Genomic DNA, 14,880 nt, shown 5'->3' on the forward strand with positions numbered 1-14,880 from the left:
ACAAAGGGACCTCTTTTAAATCAATTGAAAGCAACACAAATTAATCTATGTCCATACTGACAAGGAGTTACTGTGTTTGCCTTTCATGGCTATTTGCATTTTAGTGCATGTGACCCACTGTGCTTTATCCCAAAGGAATAACTCTAATGGTGAAGTTTCAGGAATCCTGTTAGGTTAGAGTTGGGAGTTATCTTCAGTTTGAGGGGCATCCTGATATTCCATATATACACGCATGTAGACTGCCATTGACTCCAGCTATAACTGAAGCCAACTCATATTGTGTAAAGAAAACCTTTAAGGAAATAGTATTGTGGGCTTCCCTTAAAAATCAACCAGCACAGAAACAATCAGGGAGAGTGATGGTTAATTTATGTGTCAACTTGACTGGGCCATGGAATACCCAGACATTTGGCCAAACATTATTCTGGGTGTCTCTGTGAGGATGTGATTAACGTTTGAATAGGTAGGCCAAGTAAAGCAGATTACCCTCCCTGATGTGGGATGCTGCTGCTGCTGCTGCTGCTGCTGCTAAGTCACTTCAGTTGTGTCCGACTCTGTGCGACCCCACCAGGCTCCCCCGTCCGTGGGATTTTCCAGGCAAAGAACACTGGAGTGGGTTGCCATTTCCTTCTCCAATGCATGAAAGTGAAAAGTGAAAGTGAAGTCGCTCAGTTGTGTCCGACTCTAGCGACCCCATGGACTGTAGCCTACCAGACTCCTCTGTCCATGGGATTCTCCAGGCAAGAGTACTGGAGTGGGGTGCCATTGCCTTCTCCTCTGATGTGGGTTAGCCTCATCCAATCAATTGCAGATCTGAATACAACAAAAAGGCTGGGTAAGAGGGCCTCTAGGCTGACTGCTTGATATGGGACATTGGTCTTTTCCAGCCTTTGAACTCACACTGAAACATTGGCCTTTCTTCGGTCTTGAGCCTGCCAGCTTTTACACTGGAACTTTTGTCACTGGCTGTCCTGGTTCTCAAGCCAATGGACTCAAACTGGAACTACACAATGGCTCTCCCAAATCTCCAGCTTATTGACTGCAGATCTTAGGATTTCTCAGCCTCCATAACTGCATGAGTGTGTGTATAAATTTTTAAATATTTGTTTTGTTTCTCTTGAGAATCCTATTGGTTCATAGTTTCTGTTTGGTTTTATTTCTCTTGAGAATCCTGTCTAATACAGATAGTTAACTCTTTTCTTAAAAATGATTGTGTGTAATTAGAAGAATTAAGTAAAAAATTTGTTTTCAGGTTTCCTCCCTGCCATTATTATTTCAACTTCAGGCTGAATGGACTAATCAATTTAGACAAATACTGATTTGGTCAAATTGCTAACTGGTTGTAGTGCAAAAACCAAGTAGTTCAGGCAAGCTGTTGCATGTACTGCGTGTGTGTTCAGTCATGTCTATTTTTTTTTCCTACCTCATGGACTATAGCCCGCCAGGCTCCTCTGTCCATGGGATTTTCCAGGCAAGAATACTGGAGTGGGTTGCTATTTCCTCTTCCAGGGGATCTTCCTGACCCAGAGATCAAACCCTCATCACCTGTGTCTCCTGAATTGGCAGGCAGATTCTTTACCACTGAGCCATCTGGGAAGCCCTCAGGTAAGTTAGTCATTTTAATCAAACACTATTCACCTTAGTTCTTATTAACTAGCTCAAACTTTCCTGAGTTCAAAACCATCCAAAGAAGTAATTTGAATTAATCTATCCTAGGTAGGAGCTATATAAGCTAGTAAAGAGAATTAAGGAAACTTTACCAGTGGGATCAAAGAGGCAGTCTTTCTGACATGACTGCAAATCAAGCAAAGCAGTCACAGTGGTTTGTCCATTTACACCTGTTTTATCCAACCCTGGTTAAGTTTAGTCCATTTTTCATTTTGATTCATTTTGAATTATTTGATCATTTTGACTGAATTAACCAATCATATTTCATAGTTTCATAAAGAAATGTGCTTAGAATGGGCTGCATTTTTCAGCTCTACTTAATTAGGGACCATGGACATAAAAAGGGGTCTATGAACCTCTAAGATGGTCAAGGGAAACTATTACATGATTGAACTAAATTGCTATTACAAAACTATTTAGTAACAACTATTACTAAACTATTCTGTGATGAATTAAATGAAAGAACTGGATCACACTAAACTTGTTAGTTTCATTCAGCTGTCCACACTAGAAAAGACCCTGCAGAATAGAATCAGCTCAGAAAAATGGTATTACACAGTCAGGCTGGTTTGTTGGTCATCCCTTACTGCCAGTATAAAACCAAATATTCAAAGCAACGTATCAGAAAAAGTAATAAAAGAGAAAAATGATTACAACTTCCTACCTGATCTCAAAAGATTTTATTCATAAGAAGAGAATCCCATATCCTGAAGAAACATTAATTCAATTCATGCTCTACTCCTTTGAGGATTACAGTATAAATTCTTTCCCCATTGCCTGGCTCCTGCCCTGAATAAATTTCAAAGATTTTTTTCTTCCTCAAAGAAAAGCAAATTAAGATTTTTGCTTCTTCCTCAAAAGCTAACCATGTCACTGCAGACCTGAATTGTATCAGAATATGACTTGAATACTGTAGGTAGGCTGTAAAAAACAAAACTAAAACAAAAAAAACCCAACTTTTCTCCCCAAGGTTTTGGGGTTAGGTAAGTAAAAGCTATTTGAAGCATAATATAGACAAGAAACAATTCACAGGCAGGGTGTGAATATTCAGTTTGGCAGTTTTCTACTTTGAGAATTCCTATGGTCAATGATTAAACCCAAGCTGATGTCTCTCTGCCATCCTGCTTTTTGTCCACCTGTATGCTCCTCCATCCATGGGATTTTCCAGGCAAGAGTACTGGAGTGGGGTGCCATTGCCTTCTCCAATCTAAAAGAAAGAATGGTATACTACATTGTAGTGCCCTATTTTTCCAACTGTGGGTCACATAATGAGTTGTGAAATAAATTTAGTAGGAAAAGATGCAATTTTTCTTTCACTTTTCTTTCTTTTTTCAGTGAAATAGAGTAGAAAATATTAGAGTGTGTTGCCCACAGTAATGGCATTATTTTATGAAATTTTTATATCAGTTATGAGATCATAATCTCTCTCTATGTGTATATGTATGGATATCTACAATACCTATCATATATGTGTTGTGTATACGTGTGTGTGTGTGTGTGTGTGTGTGTTTGTACTGGGTCATATGTAAAATATATTGGGTTGGCCAAAAAGCTTGTTTGGATCTTATGGAAAAACTCAAATGAACATTTTGGCCAACCCAATATTTCTTACTGAGGCCTGTGGTCAAAAAAGTTTGAAAGACATGGCTCTAATGAAAGAAGCATTAGTTTTACAGTCACACAAATCTGGATTCCTGAAGTGTACCCAGGTTGGAGGCAGGAGGAAGATTTGTAGCAGCGATACATGCAGAGAGAGAAATTATAATTCTAAATTGTATAGAATTAAATAATTCTGAATTACTAGAATTGCTAGCTCATTTTAATAATAAAAAAGAACTACTCAAGTCAGTGTTATGGTTTTAAAATTCTTTCCTGATGACGTACCTCCTTATTGCCCACACCCAGGCTATAGTGCCTAATACATGATGGGTGCACAACAAATAGTTTTTAGTAAACAACCCAAGATTTCTTTAGGCTTTTAACCAATCAGGCCATAATTTGGGCTCATATTGACTTGTGGTCAACATAGACATCCATTCTCTTTGTATGTGAGTCTCTGGAAAGTCTCCTCTCAGTTTGCCTTTGTTCACTTGATTTTTAAAATATATAGTTGACCCTTGAACAATGAGCAAGTTAAGGGCACTGACCCTCTGAGCAGCCATAAATCTGCATATAATTGCAAATGGCCTTCCCACACATGGTTCCTCTACACCTGTGATTCTTCCATATCCACAGTTCTGCATCCATGGATTCAGCTAACTGTAGATTGTGTGATACTATAGTACTTATTGAGAAAAATCCATGTATAAGTGGACCCATACAGTTTAAACCCATATTGTTCATGGGTCAAATGTACATAATCTCCTTGAGTTTAACTCTTTTGATTTGGGATACTTGTTGTATCCTATTGAAACATTTGAATCTTAATTTTGATTTGGGATACTTGTTGTATTCTATTGAAACATTTGAATCTTAATTCTGTTTTACCTTTCTTGCCCAGTTTTATGAACCTAGGGCAGAAAGTAAAACAACAACATAAAATAAAAATGAACACTCATCAATTAAATTCCAACCAGAACCACAAGATGCCCTTCATACCTTTATCCAAACTCGACTCAGGACTATCAAGCCAAACAAAATCAAATGTTCTGCAAAAATCACATGCATTATAAACCGAGTTTTCAGACATTTTGCATTACTTTGTATTAATAATTCTTTTGGTTGCCTATATGGTAGATTCTCAAGGATTTGAGGTGGCATTTTTTGCCCTATCAAATTTTCCCCAAAATGTGCACTTTCAGGTAAAAAGGATATGCCTGACTGTATCGTTGTTGTTCAGTCACCAAGTCGTGTCTGACTCTGCGACCCCATGGACTGTAGCCTGCCAGGCTCCTCTGTCCATGGAATTTTCCAGGCAAGAATACTGGAGTGGGTAACCATTCCTTTCTCCAGGGAATCTTCATGACCCAGGGATTGAATCCAGGTCTCCTGCATTGCAGGCAGATTCTTTACCATCTGAGCCAACAGGGAAGCCCATGCCTGACTTAGCACAGTTAACTTTGCTACTAAGCAATCAACCCTAAGCACTATTGATGGAGGCTGAAAGGACAAAAACATGGTTTGTGCATCACAGAGTGAATCACAGAGTGAATCTAAACTTCTCACTTTCTGTTCTCTTCAGTCTTTTAGTTTAAAAAACTCCATAGACCATTGTTCCTTCTTCTTTTTTTTTTTTTTTTCACATCTGATCTGAGGAAAGAGTTTTCTCTTTCTTTGGAGTCAATCAGAACTAGGTTTAAATTCTGCTTCTTGATAATTTTCCTCAAGAGTAAAATATCATATATTTAGTACTCAAAATGTTAGTGGCTCAGTTGTGTCCAACTCTTTGCAACCCCATGGACTGTAGCCTCTGTCCATGGGATTTTCCAGGCAAGAATACTGGAGTGGATTGCCATTCACTTCTCCAGGGGATCTTCCCAACCCAGGAATTAAATCTAGGTCTCCCACATTTTTTTTCATCTTCTCTCACAGTATCTTTCAAATGTGTTTCTTTCCTTTACTACTGCTGCCATTTATCACCTTATACTCAAAATACTGAAGTAAGTCCCTAGATTAATGGGATTTTAACCTTTCTACTGTGACAACATACCAGAATATGACAGGCTCTTATCAGCTTATCAGTAAAGTGCTTCCCTGTTATAGCGATCATCATGTGGATGTTTATGGAAGAAAGAAAGTTATCAGATTCTAAAGGAGAAGGAGCAAATGAACAAACAAACAAGCCCCCAGAAGTTCTAATTCACTCCCATAGACGGTTGCCCACGTCTCACCTTGAGAATCATTGTCAACTTCCCTGACCAAAAAAATCCAAGACTTGGTTCTGTCTACATATAACAGCAGGTATACATATAATATTAACTAATGATAACTAACACTCATATAGAACTTTACAGTATTAAAACTCTTTTATAAATATGGTCTTAATTCCCCAGTAACATACCATATAGTGGGTTTTTTTTTTTTTAATCCCTACTTTACAGATGAGAAAATGGGCTCAGAAGAGTTATACAAGCTGACCTAGAGAGTATGTGGCAAAGTAGAATTCAAATGTAGGTTAGTCTGGCCACAGACTATTAATACATAGCCTGGGTCCTGGTAGATGTTGGCACTCTTTTGTTCACAACATTTGCCTCCATGTCTGGTTTTTGGCTACTGTGCTCTCTAGTTTAATTAATACTGTTAGTTAACACATTTACTTCTTAGATCACATTGGTTAATCTGGGGACCTCGTCTGGCATGGCTCTGGTTTCTGTTCAGGTCCCTGTATCATGCTGCTACTACACAGAGCCTGTGTCAGACTGTTCCTTCAGACTAAGGGTGACCTTGCTCCTGTTCTCCTCCCATTACGTCAAGTCCTTAATCCTTCAAAGCCTCACTTGGGTCTTAGTCTCCATGAAGTGTTTTCTGAACATATCAACTCAGTTTCTTTCCCTTTCCTGACTCTGTTAAGCATTTGTTCGTACTGAATAAGTAAGCGTTTTATCATGAATGTCTTTTCTAGTAATTGTTTCATGTGAGTTCATTGTCTATTCACTAGAGTGTAGATTTTTTTGTTGATGAGCACTGTCTTGTTTTTTTTTTTTAAGATGATTTCATTTTATTTTTGGCTGCACTCAGTCTTAGTTGCTGCAGGAGTGCTTTCTCTAGTTGCCACGAGGGGGGCTAGTCTCTGGTTGTGGGGTGCAGGCTTCTCATTAGGATGCCTTCTTTGGTTGCGGAGCACAGGCTCAGTAGTTGTGGTGCATGGGCTTAGTTGCCTCGCAGCATGTGGGGGGTTCCCAGACCAGGGATTGAACCCGTGTTCCCTCCATTGGCAGGCGGACTCTCAACCAGTGGACCACCAGGGGAGTCCAGCGCTGTGACGTATACATTACTATACTTCTCATAACATCTGGTACATTAGTAGATGCTCATATATACTTATGGACTGAGTGATTCCAAAGGGGGACAACATTGATGAAAATAAAATGTAAATGACCATTTCTTGAATATATGGTCTGAAATGCTCCTCAAACGTGAGAACCCCCATGGGAATCTTAAGGATTTTAGAATCTGTCCAGATATTATTTTTTTTTGGCTGCACTCATTGCATGCCATGTTGACAGACTTTAAGATGACATCTTGCTGCTGGAGCAGAGCCTAAGGAGGGCTGACGATACAATAAATGTCATTTTCCCATTTTTCTATGACCTTTTTAGAAACTTCTATTGAGACATCTTGGAGCCTTTCTAATCTCCTAGATATTTGCAAACCATTTGCACCCGTTCTTAATTCTATGCTGCTTCTTACAGTCTCGGTGCTTATCATAGTGGGAGACACATAGCAAGCACTTAATAAAAGTTTGCTGAATTACGTTTTAATGTTTACATCTTTTGCTGTGTGATGCAGTATAGGAGAGTGGCTAAGAGCATACTCTAGTGTATGAGTTGGGTTCAAATATCAGTTTTAGCACTTATTAATCCTATGACCTTAGGAAAGTCACTTTACCATTCTGTATCTCAGTTTCCTCACCTATAAAATGGGAATAGCAATGGTAACTATATCCGTCTAGTCAAGGCTATGACTGAGCGACTGAACTGAACTATATCCCAGGGTTATTGTGTATATTAACTACAATAAACCTATATAATAAAATCCATATAGTAAATACAGTACCTGGAACATAGCAAGATTTTCTTGATATTAGCATTTTTCTTTTCTCTACAGCCTATATCTGTCTTATTTCACTGATTGTTTCTTCTGAAAAATGTGATCAGTGTTTATATATAGTATCTTCTAATTATGTTTCATGTAGGCTGTCTCTCACTGAGATATTTCCTCAGTGTGGTGAATCCTTAATATCTGTAATTACTATAGAATTAACTGCTGAAATGCACCCACAGATAGTAGTATGAATGTGCAGCTGAAAGTTGGGCCATTAAGAAAACAGTACGGAAAAAGTAATAAAGTTGAATCAATTTGCATTATTCATGCATCATTCTTAATGTTCTTAAACAGTTCCATTTATTGGGTTTAGTAAACTCAGAGCAAGGTTGATACGTTGCCTGGATATTTTAGCGATTTTCCAACTTAAAACTAACTGTTCTCTAAATCTTCCTCTGCAGCTGCTAGTTGAAGCCAGTCTAATATATTCATTGATGGGTATCAGACTAAATCATTTTTCCTGTCTGCAGCACCCAAAAAGAGTCCTGTAGTAAAAAAAGAGATTTTCTTGTTTTTTGAGTGAGGCATTTGAGTGTTAGATACTATGTAAATACTATGTATGTATTCACACTGCATCCTCCCTCCCAATTTTGAAGAGCTAATATGGTACTTTTCCTTTTCTTCATTCAATACAAATCTGAGTGATTCTGTATGCTGGACAGCAAAAAAAAGTGTACTTTAGCCATCGTTTGCACCTTCACCGTTGTTCCGAGAAAACCTATTGTGACGATGCAGATGACAGATCCACACTACAGACTGTAACTTCTGGCTTCATGAAAAAAAAATTGGCCTGTAATTGGGCTCTATAATTTTATTTTACCACTGAGTATTAAAATTCCTGTTAGAATGGGCTAGGGCATGAGACTAGTTAATGCAAGTAAATGTGGGACAGCATAAAAAAATTGGTCAGCTCATGTACTTTGGAGCCAATATGACTAGAAAACCCCCGGCTCTTGCCATTACCTCTGCAGCCTCTGGCAAGTTATTTACCCTCTTTGGGCAGTTTCTACAACTCTATCTGTAAATGAGTAAATGTAAAGCATACGCAGGAGTACCTGGCACATAGTGAGTGTTCAGTAGATGCATCTATTACTTCTCATGGGTAATATGGAGCTTTGTTGATGACAGAGAGTGTATATTGAGAACTTTCTGAGGAAGCTTCAGGCAAGCTCTTACTTCTCAGCAGGTGCTGAATTAGAATTTACCTAGAGGCACAGTCTAGTTGCACTATACCTATGCAATTGGAGAATCCAGTTTCTTAGTTGAATGTGGTGGTTAAGATGACTCTGAAAAGGATTAGTTCCCTCTGTCTAGAGTTGCCATATGCTGACTGACATTGGAAACACACTCTGAAAATCTCACTGCAACTGTAAACCTGCATGATAGCATAGTACAGTGGAAAGGGCATGGATCTGACTTTCATTCTAGAAATACCATATATTAGATAATCTGGAAACTCTCACCCCACTCCTAGATGCAATGTTGGATATGCTGGCTCAAATTAACTTACTCATTCACCAAATATTATTGAACACCTTTCCTGTGTTCCAGGCAGTGTTCTAAGTACTGCAGAAGTAAAACAAACAGACCCACATTCCTGACCTTGTGGAGTTTACATTTTGGCAAATAGAACAAACATAGTTCTTAAGGCATAGTTGAGTCTTCAAGACAGAAAGATTTCCAGGGGTTAAACACAAAGAGAAAACAATCAACTAGAGTGATACTCACGAGTTAGCACTGATCTCCCTGGGGATGTTGCAAATTTGGATATTGGCAACCAAGGTCTGTGTTTTAACACCCATGCACAGTGTCAGAACTGAGATTGAGACCTCCACGTAAGACTAGGTCTCTTAAAGTGTTTTATGTGCAGTGAAAGTCTGTAGTAGGAAAATTTTTCTCCTTAGGAGAAGATGGCAAGGGAGGTTGTCTCAGGCAAAGAAAAAATGTTTTGGCAGAGGAAAATGTCTTTTCTGAGAATGTGTAATCATGGGCTTGCCCTCAGGTGGCCTTGGAATTTGAATTTAAACCCTTTGCATAGTCCAGAAATGTACCAGTGTAAAGCAATCATACAAAAGGGCTGGCATTTGCTGCGAGATGTTCCATGTGAGAAATTCTACCAACATACCCAAATTCCAGCCAGGAGGAATAAGGACAGAGATAAGGCTATCAAGTCCTCTGATGGTAGAGCTGCCATAGGCATTTTGAATCATGAGGTGGAAGCCTAAAGTTGAGAATTATGGAACAATAAGGTAGATTTGTAATCTGAGTTCTTGACAATCCTGGAGCCACCATCAGTTCAGTTCAGTTCAGTCGCTCAGTCATGTCTGACTCTTTGCGACCCCATGAATCGCAGCACGCCAGGCCTCCCTGTCCATCACCAACTCCCGGAATTCACTCAGATTCACGTCCATCGAGTCCGTGATGCCATCCAGCCATCTCATCCTCGGTTGTCCCCTTCTCCTCCTGCCCCCAATCCCTCCCAGCTTCAAAGTCTTTTCCAATGAGTCAACTCTTCGCATGAGGTGGCCAAAGTACTGGAGTTTCAGCTTTAGCGTCATTTCTTCCAAAGAAATCCCAGGGTTGATCTCCTTCAGAATGGATTGGTTGGATCTCCTTGCAGTCCAAGGGACTCTCAAGAGTCTTCCATACTGGCCCTTAATTTCCTACATTGAGAGAGAAATATGGTTCTATTTTGTTTATATTTTTTGTTATTTGCAGTTAATTCTAATACTACTTGATACAAATAGTGTGAATAAAACATATTTTCAATTAAACACCAACTTAGAGGTTATTTTTATTTAGAGTGGATCCATCACTCAGAGGCAAATCCATACTGACATTCTCATAAGAATAATGATAATACTAGGATGTCAGTATATTAATGAATGATGAACAAAATAAGTGTTATAGATCGACATACTTGTTTTGGCATGACCAGAAATTCTCTGCCTTCAGGACAATTTACATGGGAAGCAAAATCATAATCAGAGTACCAATGTATTAAATCACAATGAGAAATTTCACAGGAACTGGAATCTATGAAGTCTTTATGGCCGACAGATTTTCTCCTTCTAGGCAGATGAATATGGAAAGTTAAATCACAATTGTGGGACCTTTAGCAAGGCACCTAAACATGAAACCTGATGAGCTTTGAATCAGGTCAAGGTGAGTTACATGAAATGTGTATTTAATCACATACAACTAAGATAGACTAAAGTATCTCAAGTAAAGGGAGGTCTTGCAATGGGAATAATACACTTGTTTCAACTTTCTATATTCATTATGATAATAGAGATGGAGAGTCTTGCTAATGCAATTAGAATGCAAAATTCTTTGGCTAAGGTATTTTGTCCCCTGGGCAGTGTTTGGATGGGCAATGTCAAAGGTCAATATTTGTTCATCGATGATCATATTTCCCTTTCTGTCTGATCAGCTCTACTTCTTACAGACAAATTATGCCTATAGCTTTATTAATAAACTTAATCAGGTTAAGGTCTAACTCTGCTGCTAAGTTGCTTCAGTCGTGTCTGACTCTGTGTGACCCCATAGACGGCAGCCCACCAGGCTCCCCTGTCCCTGGGATTCTCCAGGCAAGAACACTGGAGTGAGTCACCATTTCCTTCTCCAAGGTCTAACTGTGCTGGCCTATAAAAATTCAGTTTCTTGAAAATGATTTTGCTGATTATTCTTCTAATTTATTATGTGTTTTCTTATGAATTCTGAAGACAATCTTTATTGCCCTCATTTCCACATTCTTGTGTGTATATGTGAGGGATGAAGTCCTCATTGTAGGCTCCTGTATGAAGTATGTATTGCTGATCACCAGTGATTATTCAGTTAAGATGCATTTTGGCTTAGCCTCATAAACTATGGAAAATACAGGTGGCACACACATTGTTCTTCCAATAGTGGGGAATGGATTTTCACTGAATCATCCACACATTTGTTGACAGATTTCTAGTGGCTCAGTTGCTAGGTGTGCATGGTACTTCAGCAGCTCAGACTAGTGGAGAAAGAGAAGGAGCTTGGGATGTGGCAATGTCAAGGCCTAAGATGAATTACCCACCTGTAGACCTCACTCTGGGAGGGGACCCAAAATCCAAAGTTATCTCGTGCAATGAAATTTGGCTCCATTGGTGGTCAGCATAATGATGATCTCTTTGGTGGAACTTGGCAATAGTACAGGAGTTAATGACAGCTATAGTCAGGAGACAAGGCTCTAGTTTGAGGCATCTTTCAGGGTTGAAGCAGGTCTTCAGGCTGTAGCTGAAAGTACTGAGACAAAATTCAGTACCTAAGTGAAAAAAAGGTTGGCAATTATTCAATGAAGAATCAGGATCCCACTTACATAAGCCTGAAGTTCATGTGGTGTCTGGAAAGTATTACTTAGCATCTACCTGCCCACCCTCAGGAGCAGGGATAGACTAGATGAATTAAAGGTTATACTTTAAACTTACATGCCATGATCTTCCTGAGAGTTTAGAGAATAGAATTAAGGAAGGAGTTTGAGAGTCCCAACATTATTCAGCTATTTCTGATAAGATGAACTCCCTGGTATGATTGGAATTACAGGGAGAACATTGCTACTTTCTGAGAGTATCTTAAAGAAGTTTTTTTTTTAGATGAAACTAATTTATAATGGAATTCAAAAAGCATAGATGAGCTTCAGATGACAGTGAGAAAAACAATTTTTTATATAATCTGGTAACTTCTGATTAGAGATGTTCGGCTTCTATGGTGAGAGGAAATAGAGGTTTGAGTGGCCTAAAAGGTCACGTATGTCTGGAGTTGGTTTAGGGAACTATTATCTCCATGGCTACAAGAGTATTCAGCAGCAGAAGGCTAATAATAAAGAGATAGTCTGAGATTTCTTTGCTCTTCAAATTTATTTCTTGAACTGAATCTAAATTGATCAAAAGCATTTTTTAACAAAATCCTTTTTCAGGTGTTGACTTTGATTACTATTTCTCTTTATTTAAGAATCATGAGTTCAACAGTCAGTTCTGTTTTTATGTCTACTAAATCAATATTTCTAACCTCCCTCTACTGGTTTTAAATCCCCCAAATATCTCTACTGTTCACTGAACATCTCTACTTGGATATTATATGGTACCCTCAAATTTCACAGATATAAAAGTGAACTACCTTCCTCCTTTTCCTTGCTGTATTTCCCATTTCTGACTATTATGTCAGTGATTCACAGGCTCAGGTTATCAGGGTCTTTTGTTTTGGACCATGTTGTGTGGCATGTAGGACCTTAGTTTCCCAATCAAGTATCAAATCTGTGCCTCCTGAAGTGGGAACTTGGAGTCTTAATCACTGAACTACCAGGGAAGTCCCAGACCACCAGAGTTTCTAATAGTTTTCCTTAAGTTACATAGCTGACAAATGGCAAAACTAGACCCAGAATCCAGATCTTCTGATTTCAAATCCTGAATGTTGTAGTGGATTGGACTAGATGTCAGATGATCAAATCCCTGAGTCTGACAATCAAGGCCCTTTACGCTTCAGTCCTTAAGCTACCTTTCCAATATTACCTCCCACCACTTCTTCTCATGTTCTCTGTGTTTAACCATGCTATTCTCCTTTTAGTTTAACAATTTTTAAATGGGAGTTTTCCATTTCCATGCCTTTGTTTGCACTATTCACATGGGATGTCTTCCCTCATACCCACAACCAATCTTGTTTGGTCTTCATAGACCAGCACAAAAATAATCCTCTACCAACCATTCTCTAGCTTACCTTGATTAGAAGTGCCCACTCCATCCAGTGAATGTTCATAGCAACTTATCTATACATCACTCATGGCACTTATCACTTTTCACCTTGTATTGTTTATTCATCATTTATTGAGCACCTATCATGTGCCATTTTTAATTAAAATGTGGGCACACCTCAGTGAGCGGGGTGACTAATGCCACTGGTTTTATGGGATTCATTGTCTAGTCAGGGAAGAAAGATGAGTTAAAAGAAAAACTCAGGGAAGAAGGATAAGTTAAAAAACAATGGCCATAGACTCTAAGTCATGGAGTCATAAACAGCAGGTGGATGGATGCTAGAGGAGGTTGTCTTACCAGGACTTGGAATGGTAGGGACGATCAGGAAAGGCCTCTTCGATGACATGACACTGTAGCTTCTTTAGGACAGACTCCTCGCTTGACTAGTGTTTTTCTGCAGAAACTCCAGTCGTGTGCTGTGAACTGAGGAGGCTCTCTATGGCACTGTTGTAGTTTCTTTGTTGGGGTGGGGGGGCTACTTCCTTATTTTAACATAGTCAGTTATACTTTCCAGTAGTCATGTATGGATATGAGAGTTGGAACATAAAGAAGGCTGAGTGTCAAAGAATTGATACTTTCAAACTGTGGAGCTGGAGAGGACTCTTGAGAGTCTCTTGGACAGCAGGGAGATCAAACCAGTCAATCCTAAAGGAAATAAACCCTCTCCAATATTTGGTCACCTGATGCGAAGAGTCAACTCATTGGAAAAGACCCTGATGCTGGGAAAGATTTGAGGGCAGGAGGAGAAGGGGACGACAGAGGATGAGATAGTTGGATGGCATTACTGATTTAATGGACATGAGTTTGAGCAAACTCTGGGAGATAGTGAAGGACAGGGAAGTCTGGTGTGCTGCAGCTCATGGGGTCACAAAAAGCTGGACATGGCTTAACGAGTAAACAACAAAGTTATACTTCATTGTTTCCCTGCTATTGGAAGTGCAGTTATGATTAAAACTTGACAATCCATATCTAATGATAGATTAAAAAATCTGAGTTAAGGTCTTTCCTAAACAGGTTTTCCCCTTTCACATGTGTCCTACACTTAAACGGCAATGCATATGACCACATCAGTTCAGTTTCAGTTGCTCAGTCGTGTCTGATTCTTTGTGACCTCATTGACTGCAGAACTCCAGGCTTCCCTGTCCATCACCATCCCCTGTAGCTTGCTCAAACTCATGTTAATCAGGTCGGTGATGCCATCCAACCATCTCATCCTCTGTCGTTCCCTTCTCCTCCTGCCCTCAATCTTTCCCAGCATCAGGATCTTTTCCAGTGAGTAAGTTCTTCGCATCAGGTGGTCAAAGTATTGGAGCTTCAGCTTCAGCATCAGTCCTTCCAATGAAGAGTCAGGACTGATCTCCTTTAGGATGGACTGGTTGGATCTCCTTGCAGTCCAAGGGACTCTCAAGAGTCTTCTCCAACACCACAGTTGAAAAGCATCAATTCTTCGGTGCTCAGCTTTCTTTATAGTCCAAATCTCACATCCATACATGACCACTGAAAAAACCATAGCCTTGAAAAATGGACCTTTGTTGGCAAAGTAGTGTCTCTGCTTTTCAGTATGCTGTCTCGGTTGGTCATAACTTTTTTTCCAAGGAACAAGAATCTTAATTTCATGGCTTCAGTCACCATATGCAGTGATTTTGGAGCCCAAGAAAATAAAACCTCTCAC

Source organism: Budorcas taxicolor, chromosome X (assembly GCF_023091745.1).
Source record: "Budorcas taxicolor isolate Tak-1 chromosome X, Takin1.1, whole genome shotgun sequence".
NCBI lineage: Eukaryota > Metazoa > Chordata > Mammalia > Artiodactyla > Bovidae > Budorcas > Budorcas taxicolor.